The following is a 26,771-nucleotide window of genomic DNA, read 5'->3' on the forward strand; positions in this document are numbered from 1 at the left end:
GGAATACCTAACATAATTTCTTCTGTGTGTTTTGTCCAATCCCCATTCAGGATAAAATTCCATGATCTCAATGTCTAGTAATTACACCAACTGGGACCTACAGTTCACTAAGCACTGGCATTTACTCAGTGAATCGGTCTTTAGAATTCTATCTCAAAGACATTGATCATCAAAGAAGACGTATATGCAAATCATGACTGCATTGTGTCAGTAAATGTCTGATCTCCGAGCTGAGGAGGCGGCATCTGAAGGAAGAACAGTTTTAAATGTTTTTGCTGACTCTCCTTTGAGGAAGGTGGTAGTTATCATCACGGATTTCAAGTGGGTCTTGTCTTTAAGTTTCGTGGGATTGGTGTGTTATCATCTTTGCTTTAGTTTCATTTTTTGATGCAAGAAGGTGGTGGTCTTTCCTAAGCCCTTTGATGAAGTTCAGTTTTCCTCAGATTTGCATTGCTGTTGTGAGATCAGTGGTATGCTCACTGCCTGTGCTTTTTTCACGGTCTGTATTTTCTCTCAAATTGCTTCTGAAAATTTCATTTGGCTTTGGTGTACAATCTACATGTGGGTGTGCTTTATTTATTTAAATTTTGGTCTCCGTGTGATTATTCTATCTGATGGCACTCAGCTTTAATACTGTAAAACAGATAGATGGCTCAGCAAAGAAGAACACTGGCTGCCAAGTCTGACAACCTAACTTTGATCCCTAGGCTCCACATGATGCAGAGAGAGGACAAGCTCCTGAGAGTTGTCCTCTGACATCTGCATGTATGTGTTGACACATCCCACTTCACATGTATACATACATAGTTAAATATCAAAATTAAATATCATCTATTATTGCTTTATATATTAACTCCCCCATCTTACCATTTTTTTAAAGCATTTATTCTCTGTAACTTTTTCCAAACTTTGTCAACTGATAATCTACAGTACTGTCTTGTCCCCAGTGTTATGTAGTTGGAAATATACAATGTGTGAACTCTTCAGACTGGCTTTTTCACTGCATAATAAGTGTTTGCAGTGCTTCTGAGTTTTTTCTGAATCAATAGCTCATTTCTTCGCCTTACTGAGCTTCACAGTCTGGGTACAGTTTGTTTATCTGTATACCTATTGATATTGATGTTGGTCATTTCCAAATTCACAGCATTGCAAAGAAAGCCACTGTAAACATTGATTAGGGAAGTGTTTATGTGGAAGTTTTTAACTCATTTAGTCAAAATAATCTGGAGGCCTTTTGCTGAATTCTCTGAATTATATGGTAAAACATGTCAAGCTTTTTAGGAAACTGCCTAAACTGTATTTCAAATTGATAGCACTGTTTAGCATTCCACATCCTCACAAGGGTTGATCAGTGTTGTCAGTATTTGTGCAAGACTTTTTCCCTTTTCATAGGTGATAGTACCTGATTGCTGTAATTAACAATTCTCTAATGATCTACAATAACTCATTTTGTCTTGAAAATTTTAACAAAGAGTGTTAACAGTCTACCCTTCAGGTTATTAACCTTGATTTCATATTTATTTATCTCGGTGGGTTGGAGTTGGTTAATTCACAGGAAGATTCATTCTCTATTTCATTTGTTCTTTAACTAGTAATATTTCATTTTAACCTTTTTTTTTACATGAGATATTTGTTTCTTTTCCAGCTTCACTAATTATTTTCACGGTGATTTTCAATCCTGTTCTAGTTTGGTAATTTCAAATCTATATTCAAGGGGAATAATTTTTTGTGTTTTTGTTTGTTTGTTGTTTTGAGATAGGGTTTCTCTTTATAGCTCTGGCTGTTCTGGAACTCACTCTGTAGACTAGGATGGCCTTGAATTCAGAGACCAGGCTGTCTCTGCCTCCTGAGTGCTGGGACTGAAGCTGTGTACCACCACTGTCCAGGTAAGGAGCATAATTTTTAGACTGTACATTCTTCTGTTTGTTCCATGTTCTTACTCACAATGATTGCTATCCTGGTAACAGTTGTAATATTTTACATTATTTATTTATTGTTTGGTAATGTGATGTACATATAATGTACTTAGATCCTATCTCCCTCTATTTATTCCATTCAGCTTCTCCCGAGTCTTGCTACAATCCCCTCAAAGACTCCTATTTTTTATTTTTAATAATACACCGGGTGCAGTAAGTGCTGCCAATTTGCGCATGGATATGGGGCATCATTTACTGAAGCGTGCTGGCAACCGACCATGGGCCACACTGCTGAAAAAAAAAAGCAGATTCTTCCTTTCCCATTGGCCATCACTTGCCCATAGCTCCTCAGCGAGGGCCAGGGCTTCATGAGCCCCTTCCCTGTCCATGTTGGAATGGTGACAAGCTGGGTCTTGTTCCAGCAACCATAGCTGTTGTGAGTTCGTTAGTGTTATGGCCCTGTCATGTCCAGAAGACAGCATTTCATAGCAATCTCCCATGACCTCTGGCTTTTACCATCCATACGCTCCTGCTCCCACCATGCTCCATGAGCCTTGAAGATGCAGTGTAGTACAGATGCCCCACTTGTGGCTGAGCATGACCCTATCACTTTTAACAATTTCAGGTCTCAGTATGAACCACAGCCTATCTCATAATTCTCTAGCTTTTGATCCTGAGTTAATCCTCTACGGAGTTATTCTCCCTTTAAACACCATATGCTCCCCAAGATCACAGGGTTGCAGAAATGTCCCTAGAGATGGTTTAGAGCTGGCTTCTCCCAGCTCTGGCTTCAGTTCTTAGTACACTCATTTTTGTGTGAAAAAGACTGAATCTTATGATTGCAGCATTTAAATGATGTACGTTTGGTCTCTCCAAACCATCTGAGTTAGGTTTCTCACTCAGCTTTGAGCAGAGGGAACATTTTATTTTCTTTGATGGACATAGATTCTCTCAGTTTCCTTTTCATAGACAAAATGACTCATTGAAGGTCTCAGAATTGTACATGAGAAGGGGAGCATGCATATTTATGAGCAGAAAAATATTAAGAACTCTATCTCCCAGCAAGTTTGTCACCCAAGATGGCAGTTCTGGTGAATCAGCATTGCAGACAGAGGGGCAGAAAGGTGTATCTTTCTGCCTTAACTTCCTCCATACTCTAGCACTGAGCACAGCCATGAATGTCTGAGGACTAACGTTATCTCCCAACCACGCAGTACCATTGATTCAGTCAAAGGCTTCTGCCCACCACAAACCTCGACGCTTATATAATTGTCTCCTCTTTCTAAAGCCACCAAATCACTCCCTACAATACAACCTGTTGTTGAGTTTCCCTTCCCTTGAGTTTGTGAGGACACACATATAAAAATGGGTCTTTCTCCCCAGGATTCATCTAATTCCCAAAATAGCTTCTCTTTAGTGTTATCTCAGAAACAGCTGGGTTTGTAAGCCCGTGACAGTGGTAGTCTGGCTAAAAGAAACATTGTCTGGATTCTTTTCAAGATGCAAATACAAAGAATTTTTTTTTTGTCTTTGTCCTCTGCCTGAGCACACAACACCTCTCTTTAGAATTGCCAGCTTGGTAATCCCAACCACAATTCCACAAGGAGAGTGAAGTGACACTTCTCAGCACCAACTCCATCCTGTTGGAACTGTTTTCCAGTTAGATAGTCCCTGCCTGGTGGCCCTCATCCTAGCTTAGTGAACTGAGGATCAAATACTTTCCTATTCTGTTTTTAATTTTCCAGACTATATTATAATCTCCTCGAGGGAGATTGAGATCATGTTTTATGATTTTGCTATTTCTCGTGGCCTATAGCACATACTAAGCATCAGATCCATATTTTGGTTTCCATTTTTTTCTTTGTATCCACAAGCTTAAATTGGGTAGGACTACAACAAATACACAGACCTTTTTGCTACTTTCCTGACTTTCAGGTAGAGGGAAGTCAGAACACACGGGGAGTGCTGCAGTGAACTGGAGAGTGAGCCCTGGCAATGAGGATGCCCTGAGTTGTGTGGGACATCAAATATTGAATATCATTTTCATAAGGAGGAGCATGGCATCACACAGCCCCCTCTTACAAGGAGATCACAGGGTTGTCAGTATTATCTTAGGAATCAGTGCTGGCAAATGTGATTGCTAGATCTGTTTCCTGGAGGAAGCTCGTTCTGGATGGGAGGATGCAGGCTGAACTCTTCCAGAAGCAAGTGGGAGCCTGAGTGTGTCCAGACCACACTATGTTCCCCCTTCCTGAGAGGAGACTGGTCCCCACAAAGGATGCCCCTGTTCATACCTCTAAAGACAGTAACCACTGGGACACTGTACCTATTTCGAAGGTCCTTCTTTGTCTTCTAGGGATCTACTGCCAAGTGCAGGCATATCTGTCAGACTTCCTGTTACCTGGGTTCATCACATTCAGGTCTCCACATACTGTTCTAGTGCCTTGCTGGAACATTGCTGGCTGAGCCATCTCCTAGTCCACACTTATTTTTTTCTAAGTTGACAAAATTACATACAAATCTACTATATTTAGTTACTTTCATGTTTTATTTTTATTTTTTTAAAACTAACTCATAGCTCTCATCTGCACATACTGTGGCTGGCCTCATCATCATTGTCACCTGCAGCTGAGATTTAAGGCAGAGGAGTTGTGGGATTTCCTGTTACACCTCGGTTTTGACATCAACTAAGTGGGCACACAGTGGTATCGACTTTGTAGGAGATTTCTTAGAATTAGATGATGTTGTCTGCATTAGCTAACAGGCTAATGACAGTTCTCTGGGGATAGTCAAGTGCAGCACACAAGCCTACCTGAGTCCTCCTAACTGATGCACTCTGTAAATCTAAGAGTGCCCAGCTCTGGTAGAGACTTGGCTCTCCAGAAGATGCGGTGACATCTAAAGTGAAAGGAGTGTAGTTTCTTGTTTGCCCTAAGAGTCCTCAACACTTCCAGAGTGCAGCTGCTTTTCAAATTGTTGTTTGAAAAGCAACTGTTTTCTTTGTATCCACAAGCTTAAATTGGGTAGGACTACAACAAATACACAGACCTTTTTGCTACTTTCCTGACTTTCAGGTAGAGGGAAGTCAGAACACACGGGGAGTGAACAGAACTGTTGTTCTGTTCTGTAAAACCGCCTACGAGCTACGGGGATTGCCACAGGATGGACTTTATAGCAAGTGATATGACTGTTTTCCAGCATCCCTGCACGTCTCTTCTAAGGCCAGTTATGAAAAGAAACTTCCATTTTGAACCAGTGCCCTTTAGGCTTTGTCCAGGCCTACGACTGTGCTGAATACGTTTTTAAATGTCACCTTCCACAGATAACCTTGCAGGCCCAGAAACTTACTTTTTTTTAATGTTTTTTTGCTTTTGTTTTGTTTTTCTGTTTGTTTTTTTGTTTGTTTCTAGCCAGAGTTCTTGATCCTCAGCAGGGATGACATGATGGAAAGAGATGGAGCTGATGATTATGGTTTTCTGTAAACTTTGTGTTATTTTTTCTTTACTCATTCACACATTTTTTAAGACATGTATGTTTTCTGCTGAGTGACAATTAGTATGCTGCCTTTGGCTGCTATGAACTCAGTGTCCTCCAGATTAGACTTTCATGCAAATCAGTAATTATGTCATGGTAAGATTAGGTCTTCATAAGGTTAGAAGCAAGGAGAAACATGGGGAGTTGGTGGATCAAGGAGTAGTTTGGGATCTGAGGGAAGAGGGAGCAGACTCAAAAGAGGTGCCATAAGATCAAGACTTCAACAGCGAAGAACTCCCAGGTACTCTGAAACAACAGAGCCACTGAATGTTTTCCCTAGTGGAAAACCTTCTTACAGCTTCATACTTTGGCTGCTGCCCATGTTTCTCTAATCATGGCTCATGACAGGGTTTCCTCAGATGCAATATAAGAAAAACTGGCTGGAATTGTGTGTGTGTGTGTGTGTGTGTGTGTGTGTGTGTGTGTGTATTGTGGCTCATTCAAACTTTAAATTTGAATGATAATTCTAAAGTGTGACAGAAGGTCACTAGAAAAATCTATGACAGAGACACAATCACTCTTAGAGTCCTGTCCTTTGCTTGGAGGCAAGCAGAGCACGCAGCTCTGGTTTGACAGCTTAGGGCTAGATTGTCACTGGATGAAACCTAGCAAAGCCTACTGGCTGGATCTGCTATGAGGTGTCATCATTGTCACCATCACCTGTAACAACTTTTTCTGGATATTTCAGTTGTGAGTGTCACACTGTATTCTGGGAATCCTGTGAGAATATCTGGATTGTGTAAGCTGATGTGGGAAGACCAGGCCTGAATATGGATAGCACCATCCCATAGCCTGAGGTTCCAGACTGAATAAATAGGAAAAAGTGAGTGCTGCACCGGCATTTAGTTCTCTCTGCTTCCTGACCGTATGCTCGGGAAGAGAGCCCTCCTAACTGACACAGTCTTTGAGTCAAAGAATTCAAGGCCAGGGAAGATACTGCTTCATTGCTGTGGTCACCTGCCTCCCCAGAACTGGGAGCCAAGCAAACCCTTACTCTTTTAATTTGCGACTTGTCAGGCATTTGATTACAGTGCTAAAACAGGCAACTAATATGGAAAGTTCTTCTGCTGCTTCCATATAAACTGTCACAGTGACGTGTCCTGGAGTGTCTTCATCAATGGGAGGTAAGTATACTCGGGGGGGGGGGGTGTTTTATGTTTCTGGTATTCCCAACACACAGTGCAGGTCTTCCCATACTATCTACAGATGGTACAAGGTTCTCTGTTTGCCTATCTTGTGACCCACCAATCTAGAACCAGCAAGAGCCCTAAAGAGACCAGTCTCTGAAGCTACAAGCAAAAGGGTCAAGAGCAGTTATGGAACCCAGAAATGAGGGTTAACTTTCAGGGCAGACACAATCCTATCAAAGCTTTTGCACATAGGGATGGTGGTTCCCATGAGGAACAGGCTTCCATCTATAGCCCAAAGACGTCAGCATGATGTTGCTGCTGATCCCATTAGGGTTTTCTGTGAGCGCCACTGGGGGAACTGACCCCATTTCATCTGTTTTATGTCTAGCTGAGGCTTTGGGCACCTTGGGCTTCTCAGAAGCCCAGTTGGAATTGAAAACAGCAACAGCATTTTTTTATGGAAAATCTAGGGCACAGAGTCACAGAACACTTGTGTTTTCAACAAGAACAGATTCTGGTGAAGCTGCAGTCCTGACAGTGAGAACAGTCTAGGTCCTACATAGTCAAGGCCTTGTGTGTGGAAGGGAGATGGCATGCAGACTGTGGGTGTTTTCTATAGTCATCAGTAAAGAAAGGTCAGCATAGTGTCTTCCATTGACCATGGAGCCTTTACTGATTTACTACACAATCTAGACCCAAATCATGGAGGTCAAGGGCAACTTCTTGGATGTAGAAATGAAAAATTGAAATCCTTTTCTTCCTTATGGTGACTTCAAATCCCAAGTTTTTTTAATAGAAAAAGGGGTGGTGGGTCATGACTAGAGTGATGGCTCAGATGAAAAGGCAAGTGTAGCAGTGTGCACCTGTAATCCTGGTGCTGGGAGGCAGACACAAGAGGCTCCCAGAGTCCTAAAATAAGCTACTCTTGACTAGGTGGCTGATCTAGCCAAATTCATCAGTTCCAGGTTCAGCAAGAGAGCCTGTCTCAGAAAATATGGAGGAGAGTGAAGAGGAAGACACCTGACATATCCACGTGGGCTTGCCTGGGTGTGTGCATCCCCACGTATGTGGTATGATGGGAAACAGTACAAGATTCTGAATACAAGTAGACCGAATTTGGAAGATAAATAGTCCTTATTTAAATGTCAGAATATTCCATTTATGCATAATGCTGAGAAGCCACAAACTAAAATAAAAACCAGGCTAGGATTAAATGGAGCCAGTTAGATGCAGAGACAAGCTGTCTTTGGCACAAATTCTCCAACTACCACCTTCCAACTGAGGTTTCTGCTCTGTGGATACATCTTGACTATTGCAAATTTTTTCTACTTGTCACCATCTGGCTGGGGGTGCACAGGTCATGTGACCAACTTTGCCACCAGGAGTTAGAAATTTAAATGCATACAGATTACCAGTGCTTATCTTTTTGGAGAAGATGAATAATACAAGATGAAAGAGGGTGAGAAGTCTGTAAAATATCAAACAATATACATGGTCAAAATTTCCTATCAGAGGGTAAACTTGGAAAGAATTTTTTCTCTGAAGTAAGACTTTGTGTGTATGTGTGTTTATACAGGATGGAGCACAGAGGCTGGCATCAGGTACAACACCTCAATCACTCTCCACCTTTTTGTTTTTTAATGAAAAGAAGGCCTGTCCCTGAACCTAGCACTTGCCGGTTTGGCTGGTCTGGTTGTTCAGAAACATAACAACCCTCCTGCCTCCACTGCCATGGCATGAGGATTGTTGGTGCATACATGCCACCACACCTGGCTCTTCACATGGCTTCTGGGATGAACATCAGATCCTCATGCTTGAACAGCAAGCACATTGCCAAAAGCCAGCCTTGAAGAAAACCTACAGGAAGTCCCTGGGCATCTCTGTGGACTAAGCTTTCCTGGTGCCTCCTTAGCCAGACTGCTCACACAGAGGCAGACGGTCAAGCTGATATGACTTAAAATGTGAATAAATGTGGAACTCAAATGAATTCACAGTAACATTTTGACTTTGCACATTTTCTCCATCTAATGTCCCCAAAATCTTACGACTCAGACTTTGAGGGAATGAGGATTTTTAATATCACAAAGGGGTCTTGGTGTTTTAAAAGATTGTAGATGTAAGAAAAGAAATGATAGCAGTAATTTAATATTTTATGCTAAGAAATATATAATTTTTTTTCTGCAAATAAAATGACCTCACTGCTTTTCAATTCTGTTTTTATTGAAGTGTTGACAATAAGCTCCCTGAGACTATAAAATCCACAACTAAAATGGACCACTTCTAATTTTGTCTGTATTCCTCATTGCCTAGGACAGTGCAAAGTGCTTAGGGCTCAGCTGTGGAATGGAGGTGAGGAGACAGTGGGAGAGAAGGAAAGAGAAAGAGTGGCCGAGGGAGACTAGAAAGAGTTAAGGACAGAAAAGAAGAATGAGCTGACTTTGGGAAGGACCGCATGTGTTTTTAGTATCATCCACAGCTAAAACAGAACAAGGATTCTTTCCTCATCTGCAGTGTACTGTAGGTATTGGAGAGGACTAGAGTGTGAAAAAGGCTTCCATCTTCCTTTGATGAGGTCGTTCCTCTAGCCTGCTATCCCTTATCATGACTAAAGAGCCAAATGAGGTCACAGTACTGCTACAGACAGCTGCTAGAGCAACTGATGACTAGGAAGTCACTAGATTCCAACTCAGTATGTGAGGCAGACATGACAATCCCCTGTGTTCATCCCATTGATCTGAGGTCATGTCCTGTGGACCAAGGTCACCAAAAACATCAAGATTGGCTAGGGGAATAAATCTCGGTCTCCTGACTGTTGGCTCTGATCACATGACAACCTTCAGCCACATAGCTATAGATGTGCACATTAGGACTTCAGCTGTACTGAGTCTACTTTGTCTCAACCATAGGCAACTCAATCACAAGAGGAGGAGCAGGTATTGCAGGCAGAAGTGTGACTGGTTGTATGTCTCCTGAAAACTTGCAGGATGGATCTACCAGTACTTAGTATATGCACATGATGTGACTATCAATGTCGCTCATTTGAGAATTCCAAAAGCACATAGCTAAATGGTTCACTGAAAAATATACAGCAATAGTCAAGGCATAAATGCTGCAAAAATCCATTAGCAGCAACACTGAAAAGAATACAGAAGATGAGATTTTGGTCAATACAACATCACATACCAATGAAGAGCCAATGAATTATCAGTGTCATAAAAGGCACGAAGGAGGAGTTGGTGCAGGGGGGTGTGCATACATCATCCAACATTGTATTTGTAGGTGCAATTAAAATGAAAAAACTAAATTTAAAACCTTACACTTGTTATTTGACTCCACTATTTATTTGAAGGTCAAAAAAGACCCCACAATCATGGAGAAAGGAGTGGTAGTTATTTTGGGGGATATGGGCTCATGTTCTAAGGAAGTTTTCTGGGTCATGTTCAGCTTTTTAAATGGGTGGCAGTTGCACAATTATACAAAAATTAATGAGGATTTGTAGTTTGTGGTACATGATGAATGCACATCATATTTTTCAACTGACCAAAAAGACTGATGACTAAATGTCATAGCAAAGGTACAAGATAGCCTTTGATTTTTGGAGAGTTAAGAGGAGACAATAAAGAAAGTATAAGAAAACAGACAGTCTAAGAGAGAACAAAACCTTCTTTCTTAATGTGCAGTTTCTTTACAAAGAGAGAGAAATACTTCAAGGGCAAAGGGGAATGTACTATGTTTTGTTAAATTCAATATTGCTAGAATTACTTCAGAAAAGCACATTTAACTTTTATCAGTAAAACCAGAGGTCAGAAATCTTTTCTGTCAAAAGAGTCAGTCAGTAAACATGTGCAGCTTTATGATGATCTGGTCTCTGCTACTGAAGCTCCACTCTACCCTGGGATCTAGGTGGTGTGTGTGGCCAGGTGGCCATCAGTGGGTAATGGGCCAAAGGGTACAGTCTGTTGAACACCAGTTCAGCAAAACAGAGACTCACAGTTGGCCACACAGGGAATAAATGTCTCATCCCTAAGTGGATCATTTATACCACACATGCACTCATACACGCATGTACACAAGCACAAACTACTACTGCTGTTGCTGCTGCTGCTCAGGAGTGGAAAAGCTGTAAGAATTGGAGGTTGGAGAAAATCACTGCAGAAGATTGTCTTCTGGATACAACATGCTGTGGCACTAATGAACTCACAACAGCTGTGATAGCTGGAATAAGACCTGCACAAGATCAAGCTAGTCACCAGTCCAGCATGGACAGAGAAGGGGCTCACCAAGCCCCTCCCCTCACTGAGGAGCCTCTGGCAGCTGATGGCCACTGGGGAAGCGAGAGCCAGTTTTCTGCAGCAGTATGGCTAACAGTGAGTTGCCCATGCTCCAGTGGATGGCATCTTACACCCATGTATGCATACACAGCAATGATTGAACTCAGTGGGTAATAAACAGGGAAAGAAAAGAAGGACGATGAGGAGGAGGAGGTAGCGTGAACATGGGAGGAAGATGTGAAAGGGTGTCTAGGAGGAGTTGGAGTACGGAGCAGGGTTATGTGGATATGATCTAACAGTGTATCATATATAAAATAATCAAAGAATGAATACAATTTAAATCCTTATACATACATGTGGATGGGAATAAATTGCATTGTAAAGAGATGCTAAACACATCATCTAAACTTACTGGGTACTCACTATTTTACCAAGACATTCTCATGAATTGTACCATTAAATTTGGTGATAGTGGCATCATTACAATCCATAGCTTAGAGCAAATAGTAGCCACAGGGAAATTTCCAAGATTGTGGGCTAATAAATACCAGTTCTCATATTTGACCCTAACATCTGTGAACCTACCTAATACTCCATGTGATAACATGACTTTTTCCACGAACTATAACCAAAATTTTAATAAGATAGTAAAATAAAAATATTACCACTTCTTTCCTAAGATTCCCTGCACTCTGCCCAAAGGTTGCCCATAAGTCTCAGTATCTCCATTGATAGTCTGCAGGGCAGAGATTTTCAGATGTCCTCTGTGTCAGGCCCCTGACTTGTTCCCTCTTTTCTCCTTCTTCTGATGTCCAGCCTCTTTGCCTTTCTGGATAGGGATTGAGCATTTTAGCAAGAGTCCTCCCTCTTGATTATTTTCTTTAGGTGTACAGATTTTAGTAGGTTTATCCTATATTATATGTCTATATGAGAGAGTATATACTGTGTGCACCTTTCTGCTCCTGGGATAGCTCACTCAGGATGATCTTTTCCAGATCCCACCATTTACCTGCAAATTTCATGATTTCCTTGTTTTTTATTGCTGAGTAATATTCCATTGTGTAAATATACCACAATTTGTGCATCCATTCCTCCACTGAGGGGCATCTGGGCTGTTTCCAGCTTCTGGCTATTACAAATAAGGTTGCTACAAACATGGTTGAGCAAATGTCCTTATTGTGTACTTGAGAATCTTTTGGATATATGCCTAGAAGTGGTATAGGAATTCCATAAGGAGAGCAACAGAACCAAAAATATCTGAGCACAGGGGGCTTTCCTGAGACTGCTGTTCCAACCCAGGACTATGCATGGAGATAACCTAAGACCCCTGCACAGATGTAGCCCATGGCAGTTCAGTATCCAAGTGGTTTCCATTGTAATAGGAACAGGGACTGACTCTAACATGAATTGATTGGCCTGCTCTTTAATTTCCTCCCCCTGAGGGAGAAGCAGCATTACCAGGCCACAGAAGAAGACAATGCAGCCACTCCTGATGAGACCTAATTGACTAGGATCAGAAGGAAGGAAAAGAAGTCCTCCCCTATCAGTGGACTTGGGGAGGGGTATGCAGGCAGAGGGTGGAGGAAGGGAGAGATGGGGATGGGAGGAGGGAGGGAACCACAGGGGGGATACAAAGTGAGTAAAGTGTAATTAATAAAGAAAAAAAGATATAAACAGTAGAAATATTAAAAATGCCAGGCATGGTGGCACATACCTTTAATCTCAGCTCTTGGGAGGCAAAGGCAGGTAAATTTCTGTGAGTTCCAGGCCTTCCTAGTCTAAATAGCTACTGATTTTCAGGCCAGCTAGGGGTACATATTAAAATCTTGTTTCCAAAAATTTATAAAATGGGTAAATGATAAAAATAAACAGGTGGTTCAATTTTTATATTTTAATGTTGCTATTTTTCAGTGGAATTCAAAGTTAAGAAATCCTGACACATCTTGTAAAAATGATACATTGAGTCATAACCCATAGTCACATGCATGAGACTAAACCTTTGGGATAGTAATATGACATTATATATGGATTGCTGGAGATATCTGTGGTCAATAACTCTTCAGATTCATCTAAGAGTTCATTGAAAATATCTTTTCAATTGCATAACAGTGTTCCTCTTATACAAATAATGAACCAAAATGTTAAACATCAGAAAAAGATGGGGGTAGGAAAAAGGGGCTCTAGAGAGTATAGTATGGCACAGTGCTATGGAAGAGGAAATGGGAAAATAGAGGGACTAGTGAGAGGAGAGATTAAAAAACACTGAGGATGCTTGAAAAAGCCACAGGAAAACACTATATTAACATCTATGTAAATACATATTTTTAATGAAGTTATGCCACTTGGGGTGATAATGCTCCTTCACCAAGAGAATGAACTAGCCAACAAAAACCCCAGTTCCAGGTCTGGTAAACCTATCTGGGAGTTATAGGTCAATGTAGTTCAAGTTACTTCCCCAAACAATACAGAATACTGTTGTTCTCCTTAGTTGATTCCTAGAACTTGAAGATTAGACCTTCTTTGCTGAAGACATCACACTTTGGACCCGGGGCTTGGAGGAACCAATCTGGAACTGACTCCCACCCTGAAGACTAGCTTGTATGGTACCTCAAGTACTATGCAAGTTGCCAAGAGAGAAAAGCAATAGTCCTGCTCAGTAGAAAATCCTATGACTCACAACAATTACCATCCCAGCAACATATCTCCAAGGGAGCAATAGTGTCATTCATATCTTGCGATAACCAACAGCTATCAAATTGGACTTTGAGCCTGCTCAAATAGGAGGAGATTCATGCTTGATGCTGGAATCCTAGCAAACTATCCATGGCTGGTGAGGACATGGACCCAAGAGGAGAATTGTTACTTTCCTAAACTAGTATAAGTCCCAATTGCTTTCTAAATACCTACCCTTATATCCATAGATAATTGTAACTCTCACTCATCATAGGCACTTCTTTTTGCAGCAAATGGAGATGATTACAGAAAGCTACAGCTGGTCAAAATGCAGAGAACGATTGACCATGAGGTGCATGACCCCAGTTGATACATCAAAATATAATCCCTGAACCTAAGGCTCAGAGAACATCAGAAAAGGAAGGCAGAAAGATTATAAGAGCCAGACAGCTAGAGTATGTGTTATAATGTGTTGTCTTCCATATATGACAGGATAACTATATCCCTTTAATCTCAAAAGATAATATTACTAGTTGACATTCCAGTATAGATTGGGGAAATATCACAAGGCTCCTACCCTAGATAAAGAACTTCATGCAATTAACAGCTGTTAAAAGGGAGAGAATGGTGTCCAGGGATGAGCTCCTGATAAGATTATCCAATCCCAAGTGTCATCCATAAGCATATATGTGTTTATGTGTTGAAACATATGTATATACATATATATATATACATATCTCAAAACTAAACAGATTCAGTAGTTTGTATTTATACATTGTAGCAATCATAAAAAAAACATCATGAACTTGAGAGGAAGATGGGGAGACATAGGAAGAGTTGGAGGGAGAAGAGGATATGCAGTTTCATGTGTAAAACTTTCAAGTTCTTTTTTAATTTAAATAAAAATAACACAAAAGAAAAGAAAAATGGGGTAAAGATCTGGCTCAGTGGTGGAACACTTGGTTAGCATGAGTGAACCTTTGTGTTCAACCTCCACTACCAGAAAACAAACAAACAAACAAACAAAGTCAGTAATGTTTCCAGAGTTAAGGATGACTGTGTCATTTCACCCAAAATTAAAACAATTGTTACTATCAGATGATATACACACATACAAATGTTTAAAATCAGTGAACATAGAAATATCTGAATATGCATGTAACTAATTATTAAAGAAATGTTCTCCACGGAACAGGACACAGTAGGCAATATACTGAATTATTACAATAGAAAGAACGATGTGAAGGTCGTAGATGTGTGTAGTTTTTCACATCTTTCTGTCCATCTCTCTCCCATTGTCTTTTCAAATGAGAGTGTTTCAACAGTGTGGGGTAGAGGGATTGAAGTCCACCATTTCCCATCCTATCAAGCTTGGATGAGGCTGAGATACTGTTTTTGACTTACCAAAGAGCCATTTACCATGTCCCATTTCCTCTTTGATGGGTCTCCTGACACTTGACTTTCCCTAGTTTAAGTAATTTGCCACTTGTCAGTTCAGGCTTAATGCTGCTGACTTTGTTGAAATCCTGTTATCTGCCAAACTTATAACAAATATGAGATTTTGAAAATGAAAGGGACCATCTGAAAATTTTCAGGAGAACTCACACAGATGCAAATTCCAAGAGCTTCATCACTGAGCAAGAGTCAATGACCCTCCTGGATATTTATGGATTTTTATCTGTTTCTTAAGTAAGTACTATTCCATTATTATTCCAAGTATGTCTCTGGTTAAAATTATGGGAAGGATAATCAAGTCTAATTTTCATGGTACCATCTGGTCACAGGCCAATGAAGAAGCCATTAAGGCCTTTATTGCTAATCTGTGCTCAGAACAGACACAGCTCTTCTTTAAAAGTACTGTGTTTCTGAATAGTTTTCCCTGCATACAAGTTTTGGATCATAGGAAAGTCAAAGTAACTCAGTGGATAGGACATTAAAATTATCATTTATCAACATCCTCTTTGAGTAGCTAGCTGGAGCTAGCTAGAGCCAAAGTTGTTGTTTATATGTAAATGAGTTTATGAGCATGCACACACCATCCATATTGACCATGGACAATAATGAGATCTACATGAGAAAATCAGGCTCAGTCTCCATACTCAATAAATGGCTTTGGGTCACAATTCTTGGGCGGATTCTAGTGAAACCACATCCACACATGTCAGAAATCTGAGCAGCTGTGGCATTTCTCAAAATCTGCTCTAGACCTCAGTCAATCAATGGCTTAGCCTCCACCTGAATGTGGAGCTTCAGCCTGTATTATTTTTAACACCATTATTATAGCTCATAAAGGACAGCAAAGTCTTTGATAGCAGTAAAGATTCCTATTCTACTCCTTTCTGAATGAGAAAACACAGCATTGAAGATTTATGCTTCTATTTAAGCTCTACCCTCTCCCTTCTATGTTCTTTAATATGGTTGCTATGATGCTTGGAGGACCAATGCCATCATTCCTCATGTTTTTACTGTCATCTAGATCTCAGTGTAAGTCAATGAGAATCCTTGAAAGAAGGAGGATGGAGAAAACACAGGGCCAAGATTTGGCATCACAGACCTGAGTTGAGTGATGTGATGCATTTGCCAACTGTTATTCCAAAAAGTAACTTTGAAGTATTAGGTATTTGAACCAGCATAGAGAAAAAGAAAGAAAGAAAGAAAGAAAGAAAGAAAGAAAGAAAGAAAGAAAGAAAGAAAGAAAGAAAGAAAGAAAGAAAGAAAGAAAGAAAGAAAGACACCTCTCAGGAGAGTGAAAATTAGATGGTTGAGTCTAAAGCAGTACATTTGGACCCCCAAAACACCAAAATCCATGCCATTCAACACTGTGGACTGAACCCAGGTTCTCAAGCCTCTAAACTATATTCCTCACCCTCTTTTTGATTTTTGGTTTCGAGTCAGTGTCTCAATAGGTTGCCCAAACTGACTTTGAGCGTCCTCTGACAGGCCTTAGAGTTTATGATATCCTTTCCTGTCCAGCTCCAAAGCATTTTTGTAAGTGAAGGCAACAGAACAGCAATGTTTAATAATCATTACACACCACCACCAAGTTTCAAAGCTGCTGTTATTCTTTATTAAATGAATAACTAGAAGAGAAAATGAAAGGGTGAGTGAGTGAACTAGTGGATAAATAAAAACTGAGTGCTTTGCCATTGGCATCTAGTCCTTGGTAACTTGATTTAAAAGTTCACGGTTCACACAGTTCAGCCAAAACTCTGACTCCAGCCTTTGAAGTCTGGATTTGATTTAGCGAGCAACAATAACTTTTTAGAATGCTGGGGATTATGCATTGCCTAGGATCTCTGCGGGGAACAAGCAATTCTCGCAACCAAAATGGGCCTTTGTGAACCTGGAAGAGACAGCTCTGCATGCCTGTATCAGGGCCGAACATCTGACTTCTCTTAATTACATTCTGTCCTTGTTTTATTCCTTCTCATCTCTTGCTTCTGGGTCTTGAGTTTTCCCAAAACTGCTAGGCTTGAATGATCTTAAAAATTAGACTGGGTCTATTTCCAAGGTGCTGGGGTCTGAGGCATGAACAAACCTCTTTTACAGAAAAAAAGAAAAAAAAAACACACATAATGGGAATATAGGTTCCTTTCTCATCCTCAACCTCTGCTGCTAAATTAGTGCTTGTAATACATGCCACTACATCAATGCAAGGAGAGGTGGACTGGGCCTGGGGTCTACTGGTCTGTGTTCAAATTTCACTTCCAACCATTTCCAAGCAAAACAACTTGCCCTGTAAGACAGGAGTGCCCTGTGAGGGTTACAGCAGCTACATATCACAGGGCCGTTGAAGCAGAGACCCTGGGAACCTTTGCAGCAGGCACCACCCTCAGCTCTGCTGCTTGAAACACCTTATTTAGCCCTCCTGTTACTTCTGTGTGAAGACTCAACAGATGGTACAGATAAGGCTTAGATGATTCTGTGGCACAGTGATGCCCCTGCGACTGTTAGTCACTGTTAACCCACCAGATACGAAGGATCAAGGGAAGCTATTTCAGTGTGGAGAAGAGGCTCGTGCATTTTTGCACCTCTTTGCCCTCTAGTCAGGCCCCACTCTGTCCTTATTTTGCACATATCTCCTTAAATAGGCTGAGGCTGCAGGTTGCTATAGGGTGCTGCTGAGTCATCTGAAGACATAGGGACTATGTCAGGAAGAACTGCTGGCAGTGGCAGCCAGAGGGACACAGATCACATCTCACAAGCAAGAGTGAATGAGACCATTGTCTATGGAGGAGCCAGGATGGGGTTGGGGACCAACACAGCTAATTTCTCGTTTGGACAAACCAAGCCTCGTTTGAGGATGCCCAGGCTAAACATTACATAAAGTAGCCATTCAGCAATTTTTTCTCCAGTCTCTCCTCCCCATTGCTTCCTCTCATTGCTCTCTTTCCCTTTCCATATCTTTCTTTTTCTATTCCTTCTCCCCTCTGTTCTCTTTTGCCCCCACCTTCTCCCCTTCCTATTTACTTTCTGTTTCTCCATCATGAGTCTGGGCTCCCCTCCATTTCCCAGCTTTTTTGGCCCTTCTTTCTGGCCTCACTTCCTTTAACAGAGCTGATTGTTCAGCCCTCCATTGCCAAGCTCTCTTGTAAGTTACTTTAGTGTGGAGAAGAGGTTCTTAGATTCTCTCAGTGCCTCATCCTCCATGTATGCACGTATCTCCTTAAATGATGAGGCTTTAGACCACCCAGACCAGAGCTTGTCAAACTTCTTCTGTAAAAGGCTGGAGACTTAAGTATGTGCCACTCTTCTGGGCACCATTTCCATTGAAGCCATTCAGTCTTGTGATTTCAGTATGATGACTACCACAGCTAACCTAATGCACAGATGTGCCTGCCATCCAGAACTTCATTTTTACAGACCGACAGCAAGACATGACCATAGGCACTTCCTAATCTTATCACAGCCCAGGGGAAGCATGAATTTCAGCATTGTGTTCCCAATGTCTGCTTGCACAGATCTAAGCCTCCTGCCGCCTCTCCTCTAGGCTCTTAATTAAGGAGATTGCACCCTGTGCCCCAGAGTGCAGCCTCGCTTCTCTGAACATGGAAGGACACACGAGCTCTGACTTACATGGCTTCCAGTTATGTAGGAACTCTCAGATCCCCGTCTAAAGTTAGAGAATTTGGAAAATAAACCTTGGTTGATACAATATCTGAAATGTGTGCATATGTGCCTGCACACACACAGAAATTATGAAGGAAACATTCATGTGTTTTTATTCTTAGGGACTGCAGGGACGAATTCAGCAGAGAACACAGTGGGAGTTCGACCCAGTTTAGCAGAAAGTCTGTCTAAAATGAAGATGCAGATATCACTCCCAGTTCTCATTCTGATGATGCCATTACAGAGAATAAAACCAGACGTCAGTGAGGTAAAAATAGAAGTCGAAGGTGGAGTACAGTAACTTGATCCCATGGGCTCTTCCTTGGGACAGACACTGGGGTCAGGGGAGGTTGTGGGAGATTTGCATGGAAGGCATGAAGTGAAAGGAATAAGACTGATTCATAAAAATGGAAGAGGAAGAAGGGGAGAGGCAGCAGGAGGAAAGCACCTGCATATGCCTGAGTCAGTGTGGGCCTGCCTATTGTCCCATTACTGATGCCTAGCTTGAGAAGAGCCAGGCAGGCCCTCTCTCCACATGCCTCTTCTAGCTGTTCACACTATGCCATGGGTGAGAGTGGGGTAAAGGGTCTGAGGAGCGGCACTTCTCTTTCTACGAGTGGCTTCATGACCCTAACTGGGCTGCTGACTGTTGCTAACTCCTTAGCCCCTGCTTTCATCACAGACATCAAGTCTTCCTCCAAAGTAACAAGGCAAGGGGTCACTACATGGCATCCCTACCCTGTGTTTTGTTTGTCCTAGAAGGCAGGAAATTCTGGTTTTAGTCTAAACTCCACCACTCAACCACACAATGCTAGGTGAAGCCACACCTGGCCTTTCTGGGTACTAGGGCTCCAGGTATGAGGCATATTTCAACAAGTGACAAGCCATCTCACTTCTAAAAGCCAAGGAATGCTTCCAAGGCATGCTACAGTTCGCTGCTTCTGTGCATCAAGAACATTGCCTTGGAAAGATAATATAAACCAGGGATATTTGACATTATTGTACACAAATAAAACAATGGAAGAATGCTCCCATCTTACAGTGAAAACAGGGATCCCAAAATACTGTGAGTTTGGATTATGGTCTATAGGTTACCTCCTCACATCTCTCTCCTTACAGGTACTTGCTGTGTTTCGAATATAAGATGTTCATAAGCTCACATACTTGAAACCTGGTCCCTGGCTGGTAACTCCATTGTGGGTGGTTGTAGATCCTACAACCTAGGTGGGGCCTAGGTGAAGGAAGTAGGCTAGTTTATACTTATTTAACGTCTAACCAATTTCAAAACAATTATGACTTAAAGATAAGAAAACCGAGACTCAGAGAAATTAATTGCCTCAAGGATGTATGACTCAGAGGGTTTCAGCTAAGCCCTGCTTCTGCCTTCAGTTGGTTCTGCTACCTGGGACACTCAGAGGAGAGCAAGCTACCACACATCCTCACTCCATGGAGACACCACCACCAGGCCTTTCCTGCCATGATGGACTGTCTCCTTCATACCACAAGCCAAAATAAAGCTTTCCCCCCTAAAGTAGCGTGTTTGATATTGGATAAGAACTATGAAGAACATAGGCATTTAATTTCTTTCCTTAAAGAAAACACTTATTGATCAGAGAAAATATCTGATATCTGATATACATCTATCTGCAACACTACCAATTCACTGAGTGGTTAAATCACCTGTTGTGCAGAGATGGTTTGTGAGTTCAGGGGGAGGAAGAGAATCATAGGAAGCATGGCAATAAATGTTGTCCACCCTCAAGGGATTCAGAATCAGATGTCTTCACAGGGCCAGAGAGCATGAAGAGGCCCCAAGTAAGAACATATAGAGTATATGCCGGGCACCAAGCTAGATCTTCTGAGATCGTTCTGGTGTGTGTGTGTGTGTGTGTGTGTGTGTGTGTGTGTGTTTCCTTTTTCTTTGCTTGCACTGTTAAATCCCATAGGATGGTGTGAACTTGGAGCTCAGCAAGCCGAGGAGAAAGGTACCTGCCTTAAGGGAATCTCTGGGGAACAGAAGGCTGAATGATAGGATGCATTCAAATCTAGAACCAGGGTCAGAAGAGGGTAAGAGGAACTCTGGCTTTCAAGGAGACAGCAGCAAAGAGTCTATGCTTGCCTAAAAATCAAAATGACAGTATTTCAGGTTCCTTAGCAGCAATTGGGGTTAGAGGATATTCAGGGACTGTGTTAGCCCACATGTACATGCTTTTCCCAGCCAGCAGAAGGCAACAGCCTGAAAAGACCTCTGTGCATTCCTCAGAGTGGAGGCATGTGTGGTCATTACCAGCCACACTGCAGGCTTTCCACTTCACCCAAGAAAATTAAGCCTGGACATTGGGTGGAGGCAGTGTGGACAATATTAGGAGCTCATCCAGTGGCCCAGAGCAATGTATGAAAATCCTAATTAGCTACAAAAAGAACATCTCCAGTTACAGGAACACTCTGCACTCCAGCTGTCAGCAGGGAATCCCTCACGGTCAAGAGCACCCCCTCCCATGTCCTTCAAAGGAAGAATGAAGATGTCAACAATGACCCACCTAGAGACAGGAAGTGGTCCTTTCAGTCCACTCCCCTCTAATGTTATCTTCCCTCAAGATTGTGAGCATCAGATACTGGGATAATGTTTCCCAAAACTCTGCAGCTGAATTGCAGTAGGGCTTCTTACTAATGCAGAACATACCCGTGGTCCCCCCAGTTCATGTACAATATGGATGAACCTTTAAAATAATGACCACAAAACTGCCAGACAAAAGTATGGAAGTTCAGTGCCTCCCTCTAACTGAAATTATATATATATATATATATATATATATATATATATATATATATATATATGTATGTATGTATTCAACATTAATAGATGTCAACTGCTGTACGTCCTTAGACACAGTATGACAAGGATCATGAGCTAACTTTAAACCTGGGAAAGTCCCAGAAAAAAATCCATTGATTTAGTCACCATGTTTATATATTAAATTGTATTGTGTGTTTGTGTGTACTTATATTTGAATGTTCACATCTGTGTGGTTTCATGTGTGTGTAAGGAGGTACATGCACATTTGTAAGTACATGTGTGAAGGTCAGAGTTCAACCTTAGTGCTCTTCAGGTGCCATTTACATTGCATTTTGAGATGAGATTTCTCATTGAAACCTGAAGATCACCATTTAGGCTATGGTAGGTTATCACTGAACTACAGAGCTCTGCATCTCTCCACCCCACAGCCAGGGTCACAGTGCAGGCTGCCGTGGCTGGCTTTTCACATGTGTGATAGGGATTAAATTCAGATTCTTATGCCTACTCACCGTGCACTTTACTGACCGAACCATCCCCCAGCTCCTATTTAGACAAATACATAAACCACAGAAATGTGTTGCATCTTCTAAGTATTTCACATAAAAATGATTTTATGTACATAAATATGGAATAATACAATGGAATACACCACATAAAAACCTATGATGATATATTAATATAATTATTCATATTTTTATTTTCATTTGTTCAATGGACTCTGTGAACTGGGGACAAATTAACACATTACTTTTGAGTTTAAATTGAAATCCTTAAGTCTGAAAATGCAAACAAGTGTAGAAAAAGATTAAATGTTTCTTGAAAAAATACTGTGAGATAATGTGACCTGGCAACCTATGGTCAGGATGTCTTATTTTTATTTATGTGTATGTGTGTCTTTGTGTGGCTATGTGCACATAGTTGTATGTGCCAACAGCAGCCAGAAGAGAGCATCAGAGTCATTGGAACTAGCATTACCAGTAGCGAGCCACAGACTGTGGGTGCTGGGAACTGAACTCATTTCCTCTGAAAGAGCAGCATTAGCCCCTGAGTAATCCCTCCAGCATAGCCAAGATGTTTTTAAAGAAAAGATAGCTCATAATGGGACAAATAAACTTGGTTGCATTTTTAAATCTATAAAAATCTACACAAGGTGTTGGCCATAGTATCGGTACTTGGGAGATGATTTTAAAATGCTGAATCTCAGGCCTTCTCAAATGAGATCTTTAGTCTAAACAAGATTCCTGGGTGATTCTTTCTGAATGAACCTCATTTTCCTATACTGCAAAGGCATAGATAAGATCCACTCCAGGACATTCTATATAGTTATCAGGCTATATATGATGTACTTGGCAGCATGATGCTGGAAGTTCACTAGGCCGAAATGACTAGGGGCTTGAATGACAGCTTTCTTCCATGGTATAAGCTCCATTTTCTTATAAGTAACATACTCTCACTGCCTCAGTGCCTGTTTTCTCTGTGATTGCACTGAGAACGGAACCCAAGGTCTTGTACATTCTAATAAGTATGCTCCTGCTGTGCTGCACCCTAAGCCCCTCCTTTCTTAGTCTCCTTTAAACTTGCCATCTTCTTGCCTTGGCATCCTCAGTGCTGAGACTGCGAGTGTGTGTCATTATGTCTCACCTCTCAAAGTCTTTCTAACTGGCTTCTGTATACCCCAGGGTTTCAACTTCTATAAAATTTATCCCTCTAAATCTCAGAATCATGATTACAATCACAAAACTCATGAGCTGTATAACACTAAAAGGTCCCTTGTTCACCTCCACTTTGAAGCTAGAAACACCATTCTTAATGCTCCAGGCTCACTGAGACTTTATGCTCAAATACGTCATCTTTCATGGACATAGCAAGTGCTACAGAAACTTACTAGTTGCTGGGTCAGTTCATCACTGAGGCTTCTATGAACTCTAGTCTGTTCTACTCTTTCTCTAAAATCTCACTTCTCCGTGTTTCTTTATGAATTATTCTCTCCATTCGTTCTCATTAAAATCTAGTGTTTCATAGATGTTTGATGAATCCTTTATCTACCCAAGATATCTACTAAGGTGCAGCCCTGTGTAATATATATATTTTACAGAAATATTCGTAGATTATTAGAAATATGTTTCTATTTTAAATTTAAATATTTTAAAAGTATTCACAGCCACCTGTGAGTGCCTTGCAGAAAATAAGGGAAGACAGTTATACTCTCGACTATCCCTCAGTGAAGGTGCAGTATTGTCACTGATGGCAGATTTGTAGCCCTTTTCCCTAGTGAGGTGACTGGTAGATTTTACGTAAGAGGTCTTCCTAAAATCAAACACTCCAGTCAGGGGTTATATTTACACAGCCCATTAGGAAATTTTTTTATACTTTTGACACTCATTAGACTCATAATCGTCCACTGGAGCTACTCTATAACAAGAGATAAACACTCCATTCTAAGGGGTGAATAATAATTAGGTACTGCTTGGCACTGTGCTCTTTACAGGTCTAATTTTAGAGCATAATTAATCCTGCTGAAACCGCATAAGATAAGTGAAATATTTATGCAGCTGTGTTAATTCATGTATTTACTCCTAGAGAGACATTCAGAATTGGACATGGCTTTCCGGGAAGATTATCTTAAGATGCCCCCTGGAGCAACGTCATTTGCTCTCCCATGTCTCTGCTTCCAGATGGCCTCTGAAGATGAAACTAAAAAGACACATTTTCCAATGCCGTCAGTGTGACTGGGAAAGCAATGAGCCGGAATATAAAATATCTTTAAGAACCTAATGCTCTATATGTAATCATCTTGAAATGCTGCAGAGAAGATGGTTCCTATTCAACACCTAAAGGTTGTTTCTGGAATGTAACTTAACTGTGTTATTGCCAATATATCACAGAAAATCATACACAGATGATGGTCGATAAGGAAAAAGAGATTGTTGATAAGGAGAAAAATGGTGATGATGGTGGCGCTATAAATGAAGGTGGTGAACATAATGATGGCAGTGGTGATGTTGAGAACCAATGGCCCATGATGCTGGTGTTTCTTTACTAATTCTGAAGGTGATAGTGATGATGGTGGCTATGGGAATGATGATGGAGGTAGTGGTGATGAGCATTATTTGTATGCTGATGATGTTGATGGTGGAATAGTGGTGGTGACAATAATGAGGTGAAAGTGTTGGTGTTATGATGCTGGCACTGATGCAATTAGAATTATGACAGTGTCTTGGTGGTGGTGAAGAAGGTAAGGGGAGGAATGGTGGTAACAGTTACAGAGATAATGATGAGGACATTGGTGGTTGGTGATGCTGACAGTGTTTTTGTTGAAGGTGGTAATGATGACAGTGCTAAAGAAGAATATTTTGATTTTGGTGATTGTGATGATTATTATAAAAGTGATAGTTATGATGATTATAAGGATGATAGAGAGGAGGGAGCAGCAGCTTATATTTTTTAATCATCATTATGCTATAGGTTTTGCATGAAGCTAAGATCTTTACATGTATCCTTTCGTTTTACTTTCCATTCTTATGTAAATATACTTGTACCTATACATAAATTAGTAACTGAGGAAAAGAGAGAAATTTTCGCAGAAGTATTTGTAAAAAGAGCAAACAAAGACTTAGTTCAGATATGTGCTGAATCACTTCTTCCCAGAGTGCCCATTAAGTCCAATCAATCAACTTTGCCAGACTCCTTAGGGGGAAAAAAAATGGGAGTTTTGCCTAACAATTCTTTCTAGATTCAATTCCCTGAAATAGTGGTATCATCACTTATTGACAAGGGAAATCACAAGTCCTCTGAACCTCAGTTTCCATCTTTGTAAAATAGGCATGGATGGGTTGTTCTGAAAATAAACTAAAGAATATACATAGCGCATTAAAGCATGTTGACTGACATACCCTGTTTTCTAAAGATGTTAGCCGTTTCCTAACAGATGCTGTAAGAGTGACAACAGTGAACAGAGCTAGCATTAAAACTTCCTCATTTGACAGATGCCTATCACATTTGAGCACTTCCTGTCAAATGAAATATACTATGACACCAAATGTTCATCCATATATGTATTTATGTACTCAAACCTTCATTGACCAATTGCTGGTTATGTGCAGGGTTCTCTGGAGTTTGTGCTGGAAACAAAAACCCCATTTGCTGACTATGAAGAGGGGTGGAAAATTGCCACCAACATTCCAGCGTTTTTACACAGATAATTCCCTTGTCCCTTTTCTTCTCATAAAGAAATATATGTCCAATATGTGGGGTTTGGAGTTCACCATCTGACTTAGTTTGGATAGGAGAATGTTAGAAGACAGAAACCACACATGTCCATGTACAGCTAACTATTTCATCTGTGCCTTTGAAAAGAACTTCTTCCAGGGGACCAGCAACAGATTGCCTGAGACCCGTAACCAGCATGCACATGGCAGAGGTCAGATACTTGACTCACTGATTTGTGACAGGAATCATAGCTACCAAAACTCATCCAAGCTCAAATCTAGGCTTGTCAACTCTGTTTGTACTTCCCTCAGAAGAGTAAAGCATATTGTTGAATGCCTCTGAGATTTCACAGCAATAACTGACCAACGTAGCCACAAATCACAGTCACGCAGCATAGTACATGACCAGTGATCCAAGGAAGAAACCAATACCCTATAGAGAATCCTGAGCATCACATGTCCTTCTTTGAGAGGTAAATATAAAAGGCATTTAGAATGTTTGATGGCCCTGTAAAAAGTAGGGATTTAATTCTGTGAGCTGAGAAAGATGGAAACCTACAAAGAATTCTAAACTCCATTCCAACCCGCACCGACCTGTACAGAAGCCTTTGCTTCTGTACTTCAATACCATCTTTCCTCTCGTCTCCACATAGCATGGCCCAGTCTTCAGTGTTTCCGACTCTGCCTCCATCCATGTTGAGTGGGCTTTCTGCCCCATGCACTTAGTTTCGTGTAGCAACTCTGGTAGTAGCCTGTGCTCCATGCTGACATCACGATCCCTGTCTTCGTGTCAGACACCCACACTGAAACTGTGGCTCACAAGCAGTATAAAATATCTGGGGGTGACTCTAACCAAGCATGTGAAAGACTTGTATGACAGAGACTTCAAGTCTCTGAAGAAAGAAATTGAAGAAGATATCAGAAGATGGAAAGATCTCCCATGCTCATGGCTTGGCAGGATTAACATAGTAAAAATGACCATCTTACCACAAGGAATCTACAGATTCAATGCACTTCCTATCAAAATTCCAACACAATTCTTTACACACCTGGAAAGAGAAATTCTCAACTTCATATGGAAAAATATAAAAAATCCATCAGAATGGCTAAGATGAATAACTCAAGTGACAACA

At 41.0% G+C, this 26,771-nt stretch overlaps 1 protein-coding gene across 2 annotated transcripts in view; it reads right to left on the reverse strand.

Moving 5' to 3' along the window:
• Grin2a (glutamate ionotropic receptor NMDA type subunit 2A) overlaps window positions 1-26,771 on the reverse strand; it is a 420,942-nt gene that overhangs the window by 18,652 nt on the left and 375,519 nt on the right. The gene's annotated exons all lie outside the window — the stretch shown is intronic.

The sequence above is a fragment of the Meriones unguiculatus genome, chromosome 11 (genome assembly GCF_030254825.1).
Source record: "Meriones unguiculatus strain TT.TT164.6M chromosome 11, Bangor_MerUng_6.1, whole genome shotgun sequence".
NCBI classification, from domain to species: Eukaryota; Metazoa; Chordata; class Mammalia; order Rodentia; family Muridae; genus Meriones; species Meriones unguiculatus.